The sequence below is a fragment of the Ranitomeya variabilis genome, chromosome 4, assembly GCF_051348905.1.
Source record: "Ranitomeya variabilis isolate aRanVar5 chromosome 4, aRanVar5.hap1, whole genome shotgun sequence".
NCBI classification, from domain to species: Eukaryota; Metazoa; Chordata; class Amphibia; order Anura; family Dendrobatidae; genus Ranitomeya; species Ranitomeya variabilis.
In genome coordinates, this window is record NC_135235.1 from 486001175 (window position 1) to 486023105 (window position 21931).

The following is a 21931-nucleotide window of genomic DNA, read 5'->3' on the forward strand; positions in this document are numbered from 1 at the left end:
AGGGTTACTGACCTCACTGGCTGCTATGTACCACCCTTTGAGAATGCAATTGTAACAAGACAATGTTCTCCACTTCACCATTAATGATATGGCTGATCGGTAGCATAGATCATCTAAATTGACACAATCTGTCCCATCACAGACACCGTTGCTTCCCACAAGAAAGCCGAGAAGTCCAACAATCAGCGGCTTTTTAGCAGGGAGTAATCAGTGTCATTTCCCTGAAGCACCCTCTACATGGGAAATTAAGTATTACACTCTGTATTTCACAAATGTCCATAAAATATATGCCGGGTCCAATGTATTTTTTAACGGATCTCTTTCAGAAGAAGGTCCTGAGTGGATCTCCCTCCATGATCTACTTATGTCCTAGAAGGGTATATTGGAAGAGTTGAGACATGTCCTATTAAAATAATTGGGCACCACTGCATATATTGGCTGCGGAAGACTCTAGTGCACTACTTGGACAGCATGTTTTATAGTTTGGAGACCTGTATGCTTATCTCTGGATATGGAAACCTTAGTTCTCAAACACATTATATACATTTTTATATAAAGTATCAGAGGAAGTTTAGTGGGGCCAACACAGGGCTACAGATGTAGGATTTCAAGTGCATTTAATAATCTAAACTATTTATATTCGTCAGGATAATGTACAGGGCGCCAGGAACGGTGCACAGTAATCCTATTCCAAATGTTATTCCTGTACCAAGCAGCTACAAAGACTCAGGTTTTCCACTCATCTCTCAATACAAAACGTCCAAACTGTTTCCAAACAGCAATGTTCCACATGTATAAAGTTAAACTGACGAAATACAGCAAGCCCCATACTCGGCTACATTTCGGTATGGGCATCAGAATTCTCCTGTATACACAGATTCTGCAAGTCTGCGCTTGTGATAAAGTACCAAGGAGCACCAGACACATTACCGTATACATAAGAATGCAAAAAATCTGCACAAATAATGCAAATCACAGCTCAGAAAGATCTCTGCATATAGCACCTACCATAACACGGGGAGCTGCACCGATTGGGGACAACTTTCAAACTAGCGAATATCCCTACTCTAAGGCTATGTTGCCAAAACCCGATCTCTTGGCAGTAAAAAAAAAAAAAAAAAAAAAAAACAGCTGCAGACAAAGCAGGTTTGGCTGCGTTTTTCAGGATCCCAAAATACAAGTATGAACAATACAAGGTGTTAGGCCACCAATGTAAGACATATGTGCAACTATAAAATATTTGTGGAAAAAAGGGCAAATGGATCAATTTATTTAGTGTAATTTTGTGCCGAAAGAAATATTGACTACTCTGAACAAAAAAAGTTATTGAGTTCATGAAAAAAATCCAGAATTACAAATTACAGCGGGGGGTGGGGGGCTTGGGGGAGGAGATGAATTGGTCAAGTAATGTTAACTTTCACACATTGGTCAGGCATGGTTCCCTTTCACACATTGGTCAGGCATGGTTCCCTTTCACACATTGGTCAGGCATGGTTCCCTTTCACACATTGGTCAGGCATGGTCCCCTTTCACACATTGGTCAGGCATGGTTCCCTTTCACACATTGGTCAGGCATGGTTCCCTTTCACACATTGGTCAGGCATGGTTCCCTTTCACACATTGGTCAGGCATGGTTCCCTTTCACACATTGGTCAGGCATGGTTCCCTTTCACACATCAGTCAGGCATTGTTCCCTTTCACACATTGGTCAGGCATGTTTCCCTTTCACACACATTGGTCAGGCATTGAGATTTTCAGGCTTTGTTTACTTTACACATATCACTAATTTAATTAATCTGTACTAATACTAACAGCCACTCTCAGGAGAGGACACTAAGACACTATGGTTTAAACTTGAGAAAATCACAAAAATAAATGGGTTTCACATCCTGCTGTACCTGCTTGCTTTCACTACAAAAGACAGCAAAAAATTATGGCAACATTTTTTTGATGCTTTTTTGCACTTACTCATTGGTTTCTATGGCTGAAAAATGCTGAAAAGTAGTGACATGCTGCAGTTTTCCAATTCAGTAAGGAAAAAAAAACAATGAGCGCATGAGATTTCTGAAATCTCAGCTTTTACTGGTACTGCAGCTTTTAATTTGCATAAAAATCTCAGCAAAAATGCAACCTGTGAACATAGTTTAAGGCCATTTTCAGCATTTTATCTCAGCATTTGTAAGCAAAAACCAGGATTGGGTGATAAATACAGAAGTGGTGACGTGTTTCTAGTATACTTTTCCTCTGATTGTTCTACTACTCATTTTGGCTTATAAATACTGATATAAAATACTGAGCAAATGCACAAAGTGTGGAAGTGGCCTAACACGTAGAATTTTACAGAAATTGCCACTTAATTTTAAAGGTTGAAACACATTGTATTAGTTCCACTCCAAGATGTCAGATAAAAAAAAAAAATCTGGCACAGGCGGCTGTTCTGGAGGCCTACGGGCATCTTAGAAGCGATGCCTGTTCCGTCGTGAAGTCACAGTGCCTTTCTGCATCAGGTGACTAGAAGAGCTTGTCATCAGGTGCTTCTCTCCTATATCAGATAACATCTTAAGTTAGTGTAAATCTGCAAGTTTATAGCATTGTGTTGTGCTGAAAGTGCAGCACCCAGGAGAAAATGAACTGTATTCCTTCCGGAGTTGCCAGCTTTCAGTCATACAGGCGAGCCGGCATGGCTAGTCAGTCATTGCTCACAGCACAGAGAGCCGCAGCAGGAAGTATGAATCGAAACTGACTGACTGGCTGATCACTCAGAAGGGCATCTATGTTGAGTCGGCTGTCGAAGTGGAAGGTCGTGCTTACGGCCGCCATTGACCGTATAGTTATCAAGGACAGTAGCGGCACTGGCACACAAGCATGACTGAAAGCCGGAGGCTCCTGGGAGGAATAAAATTCATTTGTCCCAGGTGCCGCACTTTCAGTACAGCTGACAGGCACCTTCTTAAAAGCTATTAACCTGCATATTACCCCCATATCCGCAGGTTAATACAGTTATCTGACCTGAAAGGTTCCCTTTAAGAAAGATGTGACCTCAACTCAATATGCAACTTCCATGTATAAATGTATTCATAAAAAATAAAAAAAAATAAAAAATCATACTTCACACCAAAAGTTTTCTGTTGCCATGTTTAAGTTTTAACTAGCTGAAGAGCCCGGCGTTGCCTGGGCATAGTAAATATCTGTGGTTAGTTATAGCACCTCACGTCTCTTATTTTCCCATCACGCCTCTCATTTTCCCCCGCACATCTCTCATTTTCTCCCTCACTCCTCTCATTCCCCCCTAACACTTGTCATTTCTACCTCACATCTGTCATTTTCCGATCACTCCACTATTTTCCCTCACTCCTCTCATTTTGCACTCACACCTTTTCATTTTCACCTCACACCTCTCATTTTCCCCTCAGTATATACAGGTTTTTCATCTCCCTTATATATAGTATACACCTGTATGTCATCTCCTGTATATAGTATATACCTGTATGTCATCTCCCCTGTAAATAGTATATACCTGCTGTATGTCATCTCCTCCTGTATATACCTATGTGTCATCTCCTCCTGTATATAGTATATACCTGTATGTCATCTCTTCTGTATATAGTATATACCTGTATGTCATCTCTTCCTGTATATAGTATATACCTGTATGTCATCTCCTGTATATGGTATATACCTGTATGTCATCTCCTGTATATAGTATATACCTGCTGTATGTCATCTCCTCCTCTATATACCTATGTGTCATCTCTTTTATATAGTATATACCTGTATGTCATCTCCTCCTGTATATAGTATATACCTGCTGTACGTCATCTCCTCCTGTATATAGTATATACCTGTATGTCATCTCTTCTGTATATAGTATATACCTGTATGTCATCTCCTCCTATATATAGTATATCCCTGTATGTCATCTCTTCTGTATATAGTATACTAGCTATTGAACCCATTCTACGTACGGGTGGCGAGCATTTATATTGGTATATGGTCTCCATCCTGGTATGTGCTGCTCCCATCTTGCTCTCCCAACCTGTCATGTGTTGCTCTATCCTGCGCCCCCATCCTGTCATGTGCTGCTCCATCCTGCATCCCCATCCTGTTATGTGCTCCCATCCTGCGCCCCCATCCTGTCATGTGCTGCTCCATCCTGCACCCCCATCCAGTCATGTGCTCCCATCCTGCGCTCCTATCCTGTCATGTGCTGCTCCATCCTGCGTCCCCATCCTGTCACGTGCTGTTCCATCCTGCGCCCCCATCCTATCATGTGCTGCTCCATCCTACACCCCCATACTGTCATGTGTGTGCCCCCATTCTGTCATGTGCTGCTCCCATCCTGTCATGTGCTCCCATCCTGCACCCCCATCCTGTCATGTGCTCCCATCCTGCACCCCCATCCTGTCATGTGTGTGCCCCCATTCTGTCATGTGTTGCTCCCATCGTGCGCAATCATTCTGTCATGTGCTGCTCCCATCCTGCGCCCCCATTCTGTCATTTGCTGCTCCCATCTTGTGCCCCCTTTCTGTTGTAATCTGCTGCACCCATTCTGCCTGTTCCTGTTTCCATTCTGCCATATGTTGCTCTCATCTTTCTCTCTCCGGCTCTACTGCCCGAGTGTGGCTGTGCTGAGTTCGGGCGGCTGTGCTGAGTTCGGGCGGCTGTGCTGAGTTCGGGCGGCTGTGCTGAGTTCGGGCGGCTGTGCTGAGGGCGGGCGGCTGTGCTGAGGGCGGGCGGCTGTGCTGAGGGCGGGCGGCTGTGCGTGGCGGTGCTGAGTGCGGGCGGCTGTGCGTGGCGGTGCTGAGTGCGGGCGGCTGTGCGTGGCGGTGCTGAGTGCGGGCGGCTGTGCGTGGCGGTGCTGAGTGCGGGCGGCTATGCGTGGCGGTGCTGAGTGCGGGCGGCTGTGCCTGGCGGTGCTGAGTGCGGGCGGCTGTGCGTGGCGATGCTGATGAGGAGTCTTCCAAAATGTTTTAGGCTTTTTCAGGTAAGTTTTGACAAACTCCAGCCTGGCTTTTTTATGTCTCGGGTAAGAAGTCCCTTTTCATTCAGACGCCGACGGATAGTACGGGTTGACACTCTTGAACCCTCGGACTGCAGGGCAGCTTGAACTTGGTTGGCTGTTAGTCGAGGTTCTTTATCCAACATCCGCACAATCTTGCGTTGAAATCTCTTGTCAATTTTTCTTTTCCGTCCACATCTAGGGAGGTTAGCCACAGTGCCATGGGCTATAAACTTTTTGATGACACTGCGCATGGTAGACACAGGAACATTCAGGTCTTTGGAGATGGACTTGTAGCCTTGAGATTGCTCATGCTTCCTCACAATCTGGTTTCTCAAGTCCTCAGACAGTTCTTTGGTCTTCTTTCTTTTCTCCATGCTCAATGTGGTACACACAAGGACACAGGACAGAGGTTGAGTCAACTTTAATCAATGTCAACTGGCTGCAAGTCTGATTTAGTTATTGCCAACATCTGTTAGGTGCCACAGGTAAGTTACAGGTGCTGTTAACCCCTTTCTGACCTCGGACGGGATAGTACGTCCGAGGTCAGAAGCCCCGCTTTGATGCGGGCTCCGGCGGTGAGCCCGCATCAAAGCCAGGACATGTCAGCTGCTTTGAACAGCTGACATGTGCCCGCAATAGGCGCGGGCAGAATCGCGATCAGCCCGCACCTATTAACTAGTTAAATGCCGCTGTCAAACGCAGACAGCGGCATTTAACTACCGCTTCTGGCCGCACGGCCAGAAATGAGCGCATGCTTCAGAATAGTAACCATGGAGGTCCTTGAGACCTCTATGGTTACTGATCCCCGGCAGCTGTGAGCGCCACCCTGTGGTCGGCGCTCACAGCACACCTGCAATTCTGCTACATAGCAGCGAACATCAGATCGCTGCTATGTAGCAGAGCCGATCGAGTGGTGCCTGCTTCTAGCCTCCTATGGAGGCTATTGAAGCATGGCAAAAGTAAAAAAAAAAAAAAGAAGTTAAAAAAAGTGAAAAAAATATATAAAAATAAATCAATAAAAAAAACAACAAAAAAAAAACATCAAACCTACACATATTTGGTATCGCCGCGTTCAGAATCGCCCGATCTATCAATAAAAAAAAAGCATTAACCTGATCGCTAAACGGCGTAGCGGGAAAAAAATTCGAAATGCCAGAATTATTTTTTTTCGTTGCCGCGACATTGCATTAAAATGCAATAACGGGCGATCAAAAGAACGTATCTGCACCAAAATGCTATAATTAAAAATGCCAGCTCAGCACACAAAAAATAGGCCCTCAACCGACCCCAGATCATGAAAAATGGAGACGCTACGAGTATCGGAAAATGGCGCAATTTTTTTTTTCTTTAACCCCCTCCCGACCCATGACGCCTATGTGGCGTCATAGAAAGATCGCATCCCTGCAGATCGGGTGAAAGGGTTAACTCCTATTTTACCCGATCTGCAGGGAGAGGGGGAGTTGTACTTCAGCCTAGGGGGGGGTGGCTTTGCCCCCACGTGGCTACGATCGCTCTGATTGGCTGTTGAAAGTGCAACAGCCAATCAGAGCAATTTGCAATATTTCACCTATGAAAATGGTGAAATATTGCAATCCAGCCATGGCCGATGCTGCAATAGCATCTGCCATGGCTGGAAATCATGTTCTGGCCCCCCCCCACCGCCCCCGATCTCCTCCCCAGTCCTCCGTTCTGTCCGGTACCCCCCTCCGTCCCCCTGTTCGCTCCCCCGTGCTCCTGTCCGCTCCCCCGTGCTCCTGTCCGCTCCCCCGTGCTCCTGTCCGCTCCCCCCGTCCTCCGCTCCCCCCCCCCTGTGCTCCGATCCACCCCCCCACCACCCCCTCATACTTACCGAGCCTCCCGAAGTCGGTCCGTCTTCTCCCTGGGCGCCGCCATCTTCCAAGATGGCGGGCGCATGCTCAGTGCGCCCGCCGAATCTGCCGGCTGGCAGATTCGTTCCAAGTACATTTTGATCGCTGTGGTAGGTTCTATCACAGCGATCAAAATAAAAAAAATAATAAATAAACCCCCCCCTTTATCACCCCCATAGGTAGGGACAATAATAAAATAAAGAAAATATTTTTTTTTCTTTTTCCACTAGGGTTAGAACTAGGGTTAGAACTAGGGTTAGGGTTAGGGTTAGGGTTATGGCATGTGCACACAGTGCGGATTTGGCTGCGGATCCGCAGCGGATTGGCCGCGGATCCGCAGCGGATTGGCCGCTGCGAATTCGTAGCAGTTTTACATCAGGTTTACAGTACCATGTACACCTATGGAAAACCAAATCCGCTGTGCCCATGGTGCGGAAAATTCCGTGCAGAAACGCTGCGTTGTATTTTCCGCAGCATGTCAATTCTTTGTGCAGATTCCGCAGCGTTTTACACCTGTTCCTCAATAGGAATCCGCAGGTGAAATCCGCACAAAAAAAACACTGGAAATCTGCTGTAAATCCGCAGGTAAAACGCAGTGCCTTTTACCTGCAGATTTTTCAAAAATCGTGCGGAAAAATCTCACACGAATCCGCAACGTGGGCACATAGCCTTAGAGTTAGGGTTAGAATTAGAGTTAGGGTTGGAATTAGGGCTAAGGGTTAGAAATAGGGTTAAGATTAGGCTTGTGGTTAGGGTTACGGATAGGGTTAGGTGTGTGTTGGGGTTACAGTTGTGGTTAGGGTTGGGATTAGGGTTAGGGTTGGGATTAGGGTTAGGATTAGGATTGGAATTAGGGTTACGGGTGTGTTGGGGTTAGGGTTGTGGTTAGAATTGAGGGGTTTCCACTGTTTAGGCACATCAGGGGTCTCCAAACGCAACATGGCGCCACCATTGATTCCAGCCAATCTTGCGTTCAAAAAGTCAAATGGTGCTCCCTCCCTTCCAAGCCCCGACGTGCGCCCAAACAGTGGTTTACCCCCACATTTGGGGTACCAGCGTACTCAGGACAAACTGGGCAACAACTGTTGGGGTCCAATTTCTCCTGATACCCTTGCAAAAATAAAAAATTACTTGCTAAAACATAATTTTTGAGGAAAGAACAATTATTTTTTTATTTTCACGGCTCTGCGTTATAAACTTCTGTGAAGCACTTGATGTGTGGTGAGCACTTTCAACCCCCTAGATAAGTTCCTTGGGGGGTCTAGTTTCCAAAATAGGGTCACTTGTGGGGTGTTTCTACTGTTTAGGCACATCAGGGGCTCTGCAAATGCAATGTGACGCCCGCAGACCATTCCATCAAAGTCTGCATTTCAAATGTCACTACTTCCCTTCCGAGCCCTGTCGTGTGCCCAAACAGTGGTTTACCCCCACATATGGGGTATCAGCGTACTCACAACAAACTGGGCAACAAATATTGGGGTCCAATTTCTCCTGTTACCCTTGTGAAAATAAAAAATTGCTTGCTAAAACATCTTTTCTGAGGAAAGAAAAATGATTTTTTATTTTCACGGCTCTGCATTGTAAACGTCTGTGAAGCACTTGGGGGTTGAACGTGCTCACCACACATCTAGATAAGTTCCTTGGGGGGTCTAGTTTCCAAAATGGGGTCACTTGTGGGGGGTTTCTACTGTTTAGGCATATCAGGGGCTCTGCAAACGTAACATGATGCCCGCAGACCATTCCATCAAAGTCTGCATTTCAAAACGTCACTACTTCCCTTCCGAGCCCCGGCATGTGCCCAAACAGTGGTTTACCCCCACATATGGGGTATCAGCGTACTCAGGAGAAACTGGAAAACAACTTTTGGGGTCAAATTTCTCCTGTTACCCTTGCAAAAATAAAAAATTCTGGGCTAAAAAAATATTTTTGAGGAAAGGAAACATTTATTAATTTCACGGGTCTGCGTTATAAACTTCAATGAAGCATTTGGGGGTTCAAAGTGCTCACCACACATCTAGATAAGTTCCCTTGGGGGTCTAGTTTCCAAAATGGAGTCACTTGTGGGGAGTTCCTACTGTTTAAGCACATCAGGGGCTCTGCAAACGCAACCTGACGCCCGCAGAGCATTCCATCAAAGTCTGCAATTTAAAACGTCACTACTTCCCTTCCAAACCCCGACGTGTGCCAAAACAGTGGTTTACCCCCACATATGGGGTATCAGCGTACTCAGGAGAAACTGGACAACAACTTTTGGGGTCCAATTTCTCCTGTTACCCTTGGGAAAATAAAAAAATGTGGGCTAAAAAATCATTTTTGAGAAAAGAAAAATTATTTTTTATTTTCATGGCTCTGCGTTATAAACTTCTGTGAAGCACTTGGGGGTTCAAAGTGCTCACCACACATCTAGATTAGTTCCTTCGGAGGTCTAGTTTCCAAAATGGGGTCACTTGTGCGGGAGCTCCAATGTTTAGGCACACAGGGGCTCTCCAAACGCGACATGGTGTCCGCTAATGATTGGAGCTAATTTTCCATTCAAAAAGCCAAATGGCGTGCCTTCCCTTCCGAGCCCTGCGGTGCGCCCAAACAGTGGTTTACCCCCACATATGGGGTATCATCGTACTCAGGACAAACTGGACAACAACACTTGGGGTCCAATTACTCCTATTACCCTTGGGAAAATAAAAAATTCTGGGCTAAAAATCATTTTTGAGGAAAGAAAAATTATTTTTTATTTTCACGGCTCTGCGTTATAAACTTCTGTAAAGCACCTGGGGGTTATAAGTGCTCACTATGCATCTAGATAAGTTCCTTGGGGGGTCTAGTTTCCAAAATGGGGTCACTTGTAGGGGAGCTCCAATGTTTAGGCACACAGGGGCTCTCCAAACGCGACATGGTGACCGCTAATGATTGGAGCTAATTTTCCATTCAAAAAGTCAAATGGCACGCCTCCCCTTCCGAGCCTTGCCGTGCACCCAAACAGTGGTTTACCCCCACATATGAGGTATCGGCGTACTCAGGAGAAATTGCCCAACAAATTTTAGGATCCATTTTATCCTGTTGCCCATGTGAAAATGAAAAAATTGAGGCTAAAAGAAATTTTGTGTGAAAAAAAAGTACTTTTTCATTTTTACGGATCAATTTGTGAAGCACCTGAGAGTTTAAAGTGCTCACTATGCTTCTAGATAAGTTCCTTGGGGGGTCTAGTTTCCAAAATGGGGTCACTTGTGGGGGAGCTCCAATGTTTAGGCACACAGGGGCTCTCCAAACGTGACATGGTGTCTGCTAGCGATGGAGATAATTTTTCATTGAAAAAGTCAAATGGCGCTCCTTCCCTTCCGAGCCCTGCCGTGCGCCCAAACAGTGGTTTACCCCCACATATGAGGTATCAGCGTACTCAGAACAAATTGGACAACAACGTTCGTGGTCCAGTTTCTTTTTTTACCCTTAGGAAAATAAAAAAAATTTCGCTAAAAGATCATTTTTGTGACTAAAAAGTTAAATGTTCATTTTTTACTTCCATGTTGCTTCTGCTGCTGTGAAACACCTGAAGGGTTAATAAACTTCTTGAATGTGGTTTTGAGCACCTTGAGGGGTGCAGTTTTTAGAATGGTGTCACTTTTGGGTATTTTCAGCCATATAGAACCCTCAAACTGACTTCAAATGTGAGGTGGTCCCTAAAAAAAATGGTTTTGTAAATTTTGTTGTAAAAATGAGAAATCACTGGTCAAATTTTAACCCTTATAACTTCCTAGCAAAAAAAAAAATTTGTTTCCAAAATTGTGCTGATGTAAAGTAGACATGTCGGAAATGTTATTTATTAACTATTTTGTGTCACATAACTCTCTAGTTTAACAGAATAAAAATTCAAAATGTTAATGTGAAAATTGCAAAATTTTCAAAATTTTTGCCAAATTTCCATTTTTTTCACAAATAAACTCAGAAATTATCGACCTAAATTTACCACTAACATGAAGCCCAATATGTCACGAAAAAACAATCTCAGAATCGCTAGGATCCGTTGAAGCGTTCCTGAGTTATTACCTCATAAAGGGACACTGGTCAGAATTGCAAAAAACGGCAAGGTCATGAAGGGGTTAAGCAAAGTTTGGAATTTTTTTTCACCACTTAGATAAAAAATAACCTAGACATGTTTGGTGTCTATGAACTCGTAATGACCTGGAGAATCATAATAACAGGTCAGTTTTAGCATTTAGTGAACCTAGCAAAAAAGCCAAACAAAAAACAAGTGTGGGATTGCACTTTTTTTTGCAATTTCACCACACTTGGAATTTTTTTCCCGTTTTCTAGTACACGACATGATAAAACCAATGATGTCGTTCAAAAGTACAACTCGTCCCGCAAAAAATAAGCCCTCACATGGCCAAATTGACGGAAAAATAAAAAAAGTTATGGCTCTGGGAAGGAGGGGAGCGAAAAACGAACACGGAAAAACGGAAAATCCCAAGGTCATGAAGGGGTTAATTACACAAATTAGAGAAGCATCACATGATTTTTCGAACAGTGCCAATACTTTTGTCCACCCCTTTTTTATGTTTGGTGTGGAATTATATCCAATTTAGCTTTAGGACAATTCTTTTTGTGTTTTTCATTTAAGACAAATTAAATGAAGATAATAATAACAAAGAATTTGTGTTTGCAATCATTTTCAGGAAGAAACTGAGTATTATCTGACAGAATTGCAGGGGTGTCAATACTTTTGGCCACAACTGTAGTATATACCTGTATGTCATCTCCTCCTATATATAGTATATACCTGTATGTCGTCTCCTCCTGTATATAGTATATACCTGTGTCATCTCCCCTGTATATTGTATATATGTGTGTGTCATCTCCTCCTGTATATAGTATATACCTGTATGTCATCTCCTCCTGTATGTAGTATGTACCTGTATGTCATCTCCTCCTCTATATAGTATATACCTGTGTGTTATCTCTCCTGTATATAGTATATATCTGTGTGTCATCTCCTCCTGTATATAGTATATACCTGTGTGTCATCTCCTGTATATAGTATATATCTGTATGTCATCTCCTCCTGTATTAGACCTCGTTCACACATTATTTGGTCAGTATTTTTACCTCAGTATTTGTAAGCTAAATTGTCAGCCTGATAACTCCCCAGCCAACAGGAAGCCCTCCCCCTGGCAGTATATATTAGCTCACACATACAGATAATAGACAGGTCATGTGACTGACAGCTGCCGTATTTCCTATATGGTACATTTGTTGCTCTTGTAGTTTGTCTGTTTATTAATCAGATTTTTATTTTTGAAGGATAATACCAGACTTGTGTGTGTTTTAGGGCGAGTTTCGTGTGTCAAGTTGTGTGTGTTGAGTTGCGTGTGGCGACATGCATGTAGCGACTTTTGTGAGATGAGTTTTGTGTGGCGACATTCGTGTAGCAACTTTTTGTGTGTCGAGTTGCATGTGACAGGTTAGTGTAGCAAGTTGTGAGCAGCAAGTTATGCGCATGGCGAGTTTTGCGCGTGGCGAGTTTTATGTGTGGTGCCTTTTGAGTATGTGCAAGTTTTGTGTGAGGCAACTTTTGCATGTGTTGCAACTTTTGTGCATGTGGCAATTTTTCCACGTGTGCAAGTTTTGCATATGGCGAGTTTTGCATGTGGCGAATTTTGCGAGTGGCGAGTTTTGAGCAGTGACTTTTGTGTTTCGACTTTTATGTGGTGAGGTTGGTGTATGTGTGGTGAAATGTGCGCTGAGGGTGGTATATGTGTTCAAGCACGTGGTAGTGTGTGGTGCATTTTGTGTGTGTGCTCACACCCCGTGTGTGGTGAGTATCCCATGTCGGGGCCCCACCTTAGCAACTGTACGGTACATACTCTTTGGCGCCATCGCTCTCATTCTTTAAGTCCCCCTTGTTCACATCTGGCAGCTGTCAATTTGCCTCCAACACTTTTCCTTTCACTTAGTCCCCATTATGTAGATAGGGGCAAAATTGTTTGGTGAATTGGAAAGCGCGAGGTTAAAATTTCGCCTCACAACATAGCCTATGACGCTCTCGGGGTCCAGACATGTGACTGAGCAAAATTTTGTGGCTGTAGCTGCGACGGTGCAGATGCCAATCCCGGACATACACACATACATACACACACATTCAGCTTTATATATTAGATGTAGATACTAAAAACTGTTGGGAAACTGCTTAAAATTAATGAGAAATTTGGGTTAGGCATTTATAAAAGTGAAATGTCACAACAGAAATGTTGGTGCAACTGCTATGGTAAAAGTGCCCCAAAATATTTATATAATAAAATATATGAATGATCCTGTATATTGCAGAAGATTAAACCTCAAAGATGGCATTCTCTGCTGTAAAATAATGGTTTCTTTACACAAATAGGTGCTGAGCAACTGCTAATGTCATGTCAAACGTAAAATCACCGAGTAACCAGATCTGATGGAACAAGGGTGCACCGAGCACACTAATTAGTATAAATCATGAAAGGGGTTTTTCCGGTCTTTTGAATAAAACTTTGCGACTGCTGAATCCTTACAGCTTGGGCACCACACGGGTTCACATAGCGGTGGTGCAGTCCGTTCAATGCATGTGTTAAACAGACTGCACCAACGCTAGTACCTTTTAAAAGATCTGAAGAGGAATGGATACTCACCGCGATCTCTGATGAACACCCGGTGAGTATTCTGGCAGCTGTGCTCTGCTTGTGAGCAGCGCATGATGTCCCAGCCACGCGCTGCTAACAAGCATTAAGAAGCTGCTGGCACCGGAGCAGGACGCTGCGACTGCAAGGGAGCGGAGGAAGGTGAGAGTAATATATTTTTTTTAATCTTTCCTGATGGGGCCAATTATAAAAGAAAAAGGATGGGGCCAATCATACCAGGATGGGCATGAGCTGGCCATGCATACCAGGATAGGGATGAGGAGCCATGCATACCAGGATGGGCATGAGCTGGCCATGCATACCAGGATAGGGATGAGGAGCCATACATACCAGGATGGGGATGAGGAGCCATGCATACCAGGATGGGGATGAGGAGCCATGCATACCAGGATGGGGATGAGAAGCCATGCATACCAGGATTGGGATGAGGAGCCATGCATACCAGGATGGGGATGAGGAGCCATGCATACCAGGATGGGGATGAGGAGCCATGCATACCAGGATGGGGATGAGGAGCCATGCATACCAGGGTAGAGAGGAGGAGCCACGCATACCAGGTTAGGGATGAGGGCCATGTGTATCAGACCATATATACCAGGATAAGGGATATTAAGTACAGAATTGACCACATTGTTTCAGGGTTTTTTTCCTAATTTCCTCCTCTAAAACCTAGGCTATGTACCCACGTTGCTTTTTTTATGCGTTTCCGCCATGTTTTTTGCCGCAGCGGAAACGCTTAAAACTGCATTCCCATGCAATCCTATGGGATTCTGCAGTTGATGTGCCCATGCTGTGGATTTTCCAGCTGCCGAATCACATAGCGGTAAAATCCGCAGCATGTTCATTTTCTGTGAGGAATCGCAGCGATTCCGCAGCCATAGGATTGCATTGAAACGCTCACTTAACGCATGTGGCTATGCCCACCATGCGTAAACTGAGCGCTTCATGTGCGGATGGTACCCAGGGTCTGCAGGAGAGGAGAGTCTCTCTAGGCCCTGGGATCCATATTCATGTAAAGAAAAAAAAATAATTAAAATAAAAAATAAGCATTACTAACCTTCTAATGGGCCTCGGAGTCCTCCCGCCTCTCAACGGTGCACGCGGCGGCTTCCGTTCCCAGGCATGCATTGCTAGGTGATGATGGGATGACGTCGCGGTCATGAGACCGTGACGTCACAAAGGTCCTTCGCGCAAAGCATCCCTGGGAACGGAATGTATCGGGAGCGCCGCTGAGGAGATCGGGGGCCGTCAGAAGGTGAGAATAACCATATTTTTTTTTACCATTATCTTTTACTATTCATGTTGCATAGGCAGCATCAAAAGTAAAAAGTTGGTCACACTTGTCAAGCACTATGCCTGACAAGTGTGACCAACCTGTCAATCACTTTCCAAGCGATAATTCAAATCGCTTGTAAAAGGGCAAGCATTCTGAAAGCTAAAAACGCTTGTGTTTCGCAGGAAAGCATGCGAATTTCGCATGCGTTTTACCCACGGCAGGGAGTTTCGGAAATGCTGCGGACATTTCTGCAGCATTTTTGCAATGCGGGCACATAGCCTTATGGTCCGGTGCGTCTAAAAGTCCGAAAAAAATTTTTGCACACTCCTGGCCACATTCTGACTAAACATGCTCGGCTTTGCTCAATTCACTTGTACTGAGCAAGGACAAGTAAGTCTAGTTGGAATGTGAGTGGTCGAGAGTATGCAAAATGGAGTAAAATAGTGTGACTGCAGACTTTGTAAAAAGACCAGAAAACCCCGATAACTCCTTTCTGACCTCAGATGGGATAGTACGTCCGAGGTCAGATCCCCCTCTTTGATGTGGGCTCCGGCGGTGAGCACGCATCAAAGCCGGGACATGTCAGCTGTTTTGAACAGCTGACATGTGCCTGCAATAGTGGCGGGTGAAATCGCGATTCACCCGCCGCTATTAACTAGTTAAATGCTGCTGTCAAATGCAGACAGCGGCATTTAACTACCGCTTCCGGCCGCGTGGCCGGAAAAGCGCGCATCGCCGACCCCCGTCACATGATTGGGGGTCAGCGATGCTTCTGCATAGTAACCATAGAGGTCCTTGAGACGTCTGTGGTTACTGTGGTCGGCGCTCATAGCAAGCCTGTAATTAAGCTACATAGGAGCGATCTGATGATCGCTGCTATGTAGCAGAGCCGATCAGGCTATGCCAGCTTCTAGCCTCCCATGGAGGCTATTGAAGCATGGCAAAAGTAAAAAAAAAAAAAAAAATGAAAAAAAAAAAAAATATATAAAAGTTTACATCACCCCCCTTTCGCCCCATTCAAAAAAAAAAAATCAAAAAAAAAATCAAACCTACACATATTTGGTATCGCCGCGTTCAGAATCGCTCGATCAATAAAAAAAAAAAAAAAAAGCATTAACCTGATTGCTAAACAACGTAGCGAGAAAAAAAATCGAAACGCCAGAATTACGTTTTTTTGGTCGCCGCGACATTGCATTAAAGTGTAATATTGGGAGATCAAAAGAACGTATCTGCACAAAAGTGGTATCAATAAAAACGTCAGCTTAGAACGCAAAAAGTAAGCCCCCAACCGACCCCAGATCACGAAAAATGGAGACGCTACGGGTATCGGAAAATGGCGCAATTTTTTTTTTTTCTTTTTCAAGCAAAGTTTGGATTTTTTTTTCACCACTTAGATAAAAGAGAACCTAGACATGTTTGGTGTCTATGAACTCGTAATGACCGGGAGAATCAGAATATCAGGTCAGTGTTAGCATTTAGTGAACCTAGCAAAAAAGCCAATCAAAAAACAAGTGTGGGATTGCACTTTTTTTGCAATTTCACCGCACTTGGAATTTTTTTCCCGTTTTCTAGTACGCGACATGGTAAAACCAATGACGACGTTCAAAAGTACAACTCGTCCCGCAAAAAATAAGCCCTCACATGGCCATATTGACGGTAAAATAAAAAAGTTATGGCTCTGGGAAGGAGGGGAGCAAAGAACGAACACGGAAAAAAGGAAAATCCCAAGGTCATGAAGGGGTTAAAGCTTGAATTTCTGCAGAACAAGGCAGCGATTAGATCTCTAAAAGATGACTTTCTATAGTGGCTATATCCCCTATAAGGCTACGTGCATAGCTTATACTGTCAATTTGAGCTGACAAAGTCCCTTTATGGTTTGAGAAACACAAATGTTGCACATTTCCTTTTTTATGCCACATATCACTACTAGAATAAGGCCAGTCTGGTCGGATGGTGAGACTACAAGCCATGAGTCACTTTTAGGAGCACCTGAGTAACCTCTCTCGGAAAGTAGTGAATGCATTATAGTATTATTAATATTAAATATGGGGAGCATCTGATATGTGACCCAATTAATCATATAGTATGACTCAACCTCTTAGGGTACTGTCACACAGTGCAATTTTGATCGCTACGACGGTACGATTCGTGACGTTCTAGCGATATCGTTACGATATCGCAGTGTCTGACACGCAGCAGCGATCAGGGACCGTGCTGAGAATCGTACGTCGTAGCAGATCGTTTGGAACTTTCTTTCGTCGCTTGATCACCCGCTGACATCGCTGGATCGTTGTGTGTGACACCGATCCAGCGATGTGTTCGCTTGTAACCAGGGTAAACATCGGGTAACTAAGCGCAGGGCCGCGCTTAGTAACCCGATGTTTACCCTGGTTACCAGCGTAAACGTAAAAAAACCAAACAGTACATACTCACATTCCGGTGTCTGTCCTCCGGCGTCTCAGCTTCTCTGCACTGTGAGCGCCTGCCGGCCGGAAAGCAAGCACAGCGGTGACGTCACCGCTCTGCTTTCCGGCTATGGTGCTTACACAGTGGAGAGAAGCAGAACGCCGGAGGACAGACACCGGAATGTAAGTATGTACTGTTTGTTTTTTTTACGTTTACGCTGGTAACCAGGGTAAACATCGGGTTACTAAGCGAGGCCCTGCGCTTAGTAACCCGATGTTTACCCTGGTTACCCGGGGACTTCGGCATCGCTCCAGCGCCGTGATTGCAAAGTGTGACCGCAGTCTACGACGCTGGAGCGATAATCATACGACGCTGCGACGTCACGGATCGTGCCGTCGTAGCGATCAAAATTGCACTGTGTGACAGTACCCTAACATAACGGCTCCATTTACTGTCTGTCCGACACACATCCATGTTCTGACAGAGCTACGTATACAGTGGGCCCATAAGAGCTATGATATAAAACAAGAGACATCCATATAACACAAACTACAAGGGATGGCACTTTTCTTGACAAACTGAATATACATTTTTTTAAAAAAACCAAAAAACAAAACACAATATTTTTCCCAAAACATCCTCTTCTCCTGAATCGAAAGAGAATATCCGTACCCAGCTGCAGGAGGGCATCTTAATACAAGACTAGCTAGGTACAATAAAGCTGCAGTTACACAGACATGCTGCCAATCAGACCGATGTTATAGATGAATTTGGAAGTTGATCAGCAATTATTTTCTTATATTTTTATGATCTTCCTAAGGAAGCCTTTCATATATTTCTTATAATGGAGTATTCTGTATTTTTTTTGTTAGATTTTATTTGTATGCTACAATCATTAAGACTGACGTATCACATCAGATCATTCTAAAGGTTTATTTGGACAAAATATAACACACCCCACCTTTAAAGGGAATCAGTCAGTATGATCAACTCTCCTAAGCAGTCTTCATGGGCATGAAGGTTATAGAAAGCTGAATACATTAACTTGATACTTGTGACTCAATGTCTTTTTGTGGGGAAAACCATGTATTTCTTTTATGAATAAGAGTTGTTAAAGGGAATCTCCGCCCCCCCAGGAACGTAAATGACCTATTAATATGGGAATGCAGGTAATAGAAATGTTACACTAGTCCTATATATATGCCTCATATTAAAGGTATTGTTGTTGAGAGGTGTTATATTCTCGCTGTATGTTAATGATTTCTTCCAGGCTCCGGGAAGTGCGGTGCCTGGAGGAAATCCCTACCTCCTGTCTTCATTGTAATGCTTACAATGAAGAAAGGAAGCAGAGATTTTTTACCTTTAAGATCTATGGGCCGGACACAGATCTGCATGAGAATCTGCCTCCAGAGCTTATTATACATAGAAGGGAAAGTTACCAGCGTGCGACATGTAAAACGCCACTCCAGTGTGTGTTTGTTTTGATGTAGCAGAACTGGAGTGCTGCTACCAATTGCCAGGTCCCTGCACCTAATATTATACTCGCCACCTGCTGTCTTCAGCTCTTACTGGTGCCGCGGCACCATCTTGTGGCAGCAACTTATGACTAACCTGAAGCCAGAGATAATTGTCACAAGCTCCCTGTCTAAGTCTACGAGAGCCCCATTCCAGCTCTCAGACTTACATTAGGCTGTGACTTCTGGATTGCTCCAGAAAACATTGGAGCAATCCAACAGGTCACAAAATGCTTGAAGACCAACCGGAGCAGTGCCAACAAAAAAGGATGATGGCAGCTGGCAAGTATAAGACTAGGTGTTGGGAACTTACATTAGAAAAACCACTTCAGCGCTAAAAAAAAAAAAAAAGCGCTGGAGTGTTCATTACAAAGTAGAACTGAACTTTATCTCAAACACATATTCTGCAGCTCTCACAGCTCTGCTGTATTGCAGCCCTGTCTGCCTGTAAGAACGAAGCTGAGAGGAACTTACAAATTTGTCAGTTGTACACAGCTTTGCAGTGGGATCAGGAGAACAGAAAGCAGCCATTACACATCACACTGGAAACCTCCCCTTCATGTAAAGTAAGCTCTGGAGGCAGATTCTCATGCAGGTCAGTGTCCGACCCACAGCTTGGAAAGCTCATTTACATATAAGAAAAACATGGATTTCTCTAGAATAAGACATTGCATCACAGATAAAAAAAAGTATTATTTTATTCTGGTTCTATGACCTACATGCTCATATATGTCAGAAAGGAAATTTGGCACTCACGGTCAGGATTAGGTGCCCAATACGGAATATCAAAGTAATAAGAAAAATCAGGCACTCAGAAGAGAATTTGGTGAAAACCTTGAGACTTTCATTGAAGTGGTCCTAACAGATATGGTGTATCATGTGTGACGTTTCGGTTAATGGAGACCTTTATCAAACATACACATGTGTATCAGGCCACAGGGTTTGGGAGAAGATATAGAGAAGGCTGCGCTTTGTGTATGGGCGATGTCCATCCCTGGGGCATGGAGCGCTTCAGAGTGACGGATGTTTCATATTACTACACTACCATTCAATAGTTTAGGGTCCCCCAGACAATTTTGAGTTTTCCATGAAAACTCATACTTTTATTAATCAAATGAGTTGCCAAATGAATTGAAAATCTAGTCCAGGCATTGACAAGGTTCGAAAAAAATTTTTTTTATCTGAAATAATAATTTTCTCCTTCAAACTTTGCTTTAGTCAAACAATGCTCCCTTTGCAGCAATTACAGCATTGCAGACCTTTGGCATTCTAGCAGTTAATATGCTGAGGTAATCTGGAGAAATTTCACCCCATACTTCCAGAAGGTCATTCCCACAAGTTGGTTTGGCTTGATGGGCACTTTTTGCGCACCATACGGTCAAGTTGTTCCCACAACAGCTTAATGGGGTTGAGATCTGGTGATTGCGCTGGTCACTCCATTACAGATAGAATACCAGCTGCCTGCTTCTTCCCTAAATAGTTCTTGCATAATTTGGAGGTGTGCTTTGGGTCATTGTCCTGTTGTAGGATGAAATTGGCTCCAATCAAGCGCTGTCCACAGAGTATGGCATGGCGTTGCAAAATGGAGAGATAGCCTTCCTTATTCAAAATCCCTTTTACCTTGTACAAATCTCCCACTTTACCAGCACCAAAGCAACCCCAGACAATCACATTACCTCCACCATGCTTGACAGATGGCGTTAGGCACTCTTCCAACATCTATTCAGTTGTTCTGCATCTCACAAATGTTCTTCTGTGTGATCCAAACACCTCAAACTTGGATTCGTCTGTCCATAACACTTTTTTCCAATCTTCCTCTGTTTAATGTCTGTGTTCTTTTGCCTATATTAATCTTTTCCTTGTATTAGCCAGTCTCAGATATGGCTTTTTCTTTGCCACTCTGCGCTGAAGCCCAGCATCCCGGTGTCGCCTCTTCACTGTAGACGTTGACACTGGCGTTTTGTGTGTACTATTTAATGAAGCTGCCAGTTGAGAACCTGTGAGGCGTCGATTTCTCAAACTACAGACTCTAATGTACTTGTCTTGTTGCTCAGTTGTGCAGCGGGGCCTCCCACTTCTTTCTACTCTGGTTACAGCTGTTTGTGCTCTCCTCTGAAGGGAGTAGTACACACCGTTGTAGGAAATCTTCAGTTTCTTGGCAATTTCTCGCATGGAATAGCCTTAATTTCTAAGAACAAGAATACACTGTCGAGTTTCACATGAAAGTTCTTTTTTTCTGGCCATTTTGAGAGTTTAATGGAACCAACAAATGTAATGCTCCAGATTCTCAACTAGCTCAAAGGAAGGTCAGGTTTATAGCTTCTCTAATTAGCCAAACTGTTTTCAGCTGGGCTAACATACTTGCACAAGGGTTTTCAAGGGTATTCTAACCATCCATTACCCTTCTTACACAATTAGCAAACACAAAGTACCATAAGAACACTGGAGTCATGGTTGTTGGAAATGGGCCTCTATACACCTATGAAGATATTGCATTACAAGCCAGATGTTTGCAGGTAGAATAGTCATTTACCACATTAATAATGTATAAAGTGTATTTCTGAATCATTTAATGCTAGCTTCTTTGGAAAAAACTGCGCTTTTCTTTCAAAAATAAGGACATTTCTAAGTGACGCTAAACTTTTGAACGGTAGTGTACTTGCCCATAAAGATGCCTTAGGAAGATTGATCCTACTGACAGATTCCCTTTAAATAACTATTCTGGGTACAATGATTGAAGGAGTTGTCCACTTATATCATAGTAAAGGTCAACAATATCAGACCGATGGATGCTTAAAGGGAACCTGTCACCCGGTTTGGCCCATATGAGATGCGGCCACCGCCTTTCAGGGCTTATATACAGCATTCTATAATACTGTATATCTGCCCCCAACCCGACCTAGAAGAACTGAAAAATAACTTCTTATACTCATCTGCGGGGCTGACCGGTCCAAGGGGTGTCGCTTTTCATGGTCTGGCTCCTCCAATCTTCCTATGATGCCGCCCTCCTTCTTAGTTCATGTGGATGGCGCGTCCCTGCATCATCCACACAGCGTTCCTGGCATCACTTTCCTGTGCAGGCATGCTTATCTGCCCTGTTGAGGACGGAGCAAAGTACTGCAGTGCGCAGGGAAAGGTCAGAGAGCCTCAGCGCATGTGCACTGCAGGACTTTGCTCTGGCCTCAACAGGGCAGATAAGTACGCCT

At 44.0% G+C, this 21931-nt stretch overlaps 1 protein-coding gene across 6 annotated transcripts in view; it reads right to left on the reverse strand.

Annotated features, from left to right (window-relative positions):
* The window catches only part of RALGAPB (Ral GTPase activating protein non-catalytic subunit beta), a 113745-nt gene that overhangs the window by 69974 nt on the left and 21840 nt on the right, over positions 1-21931 (reverse strand). The gene's annotated exons all lie outside the window — the stretch shown is intronic.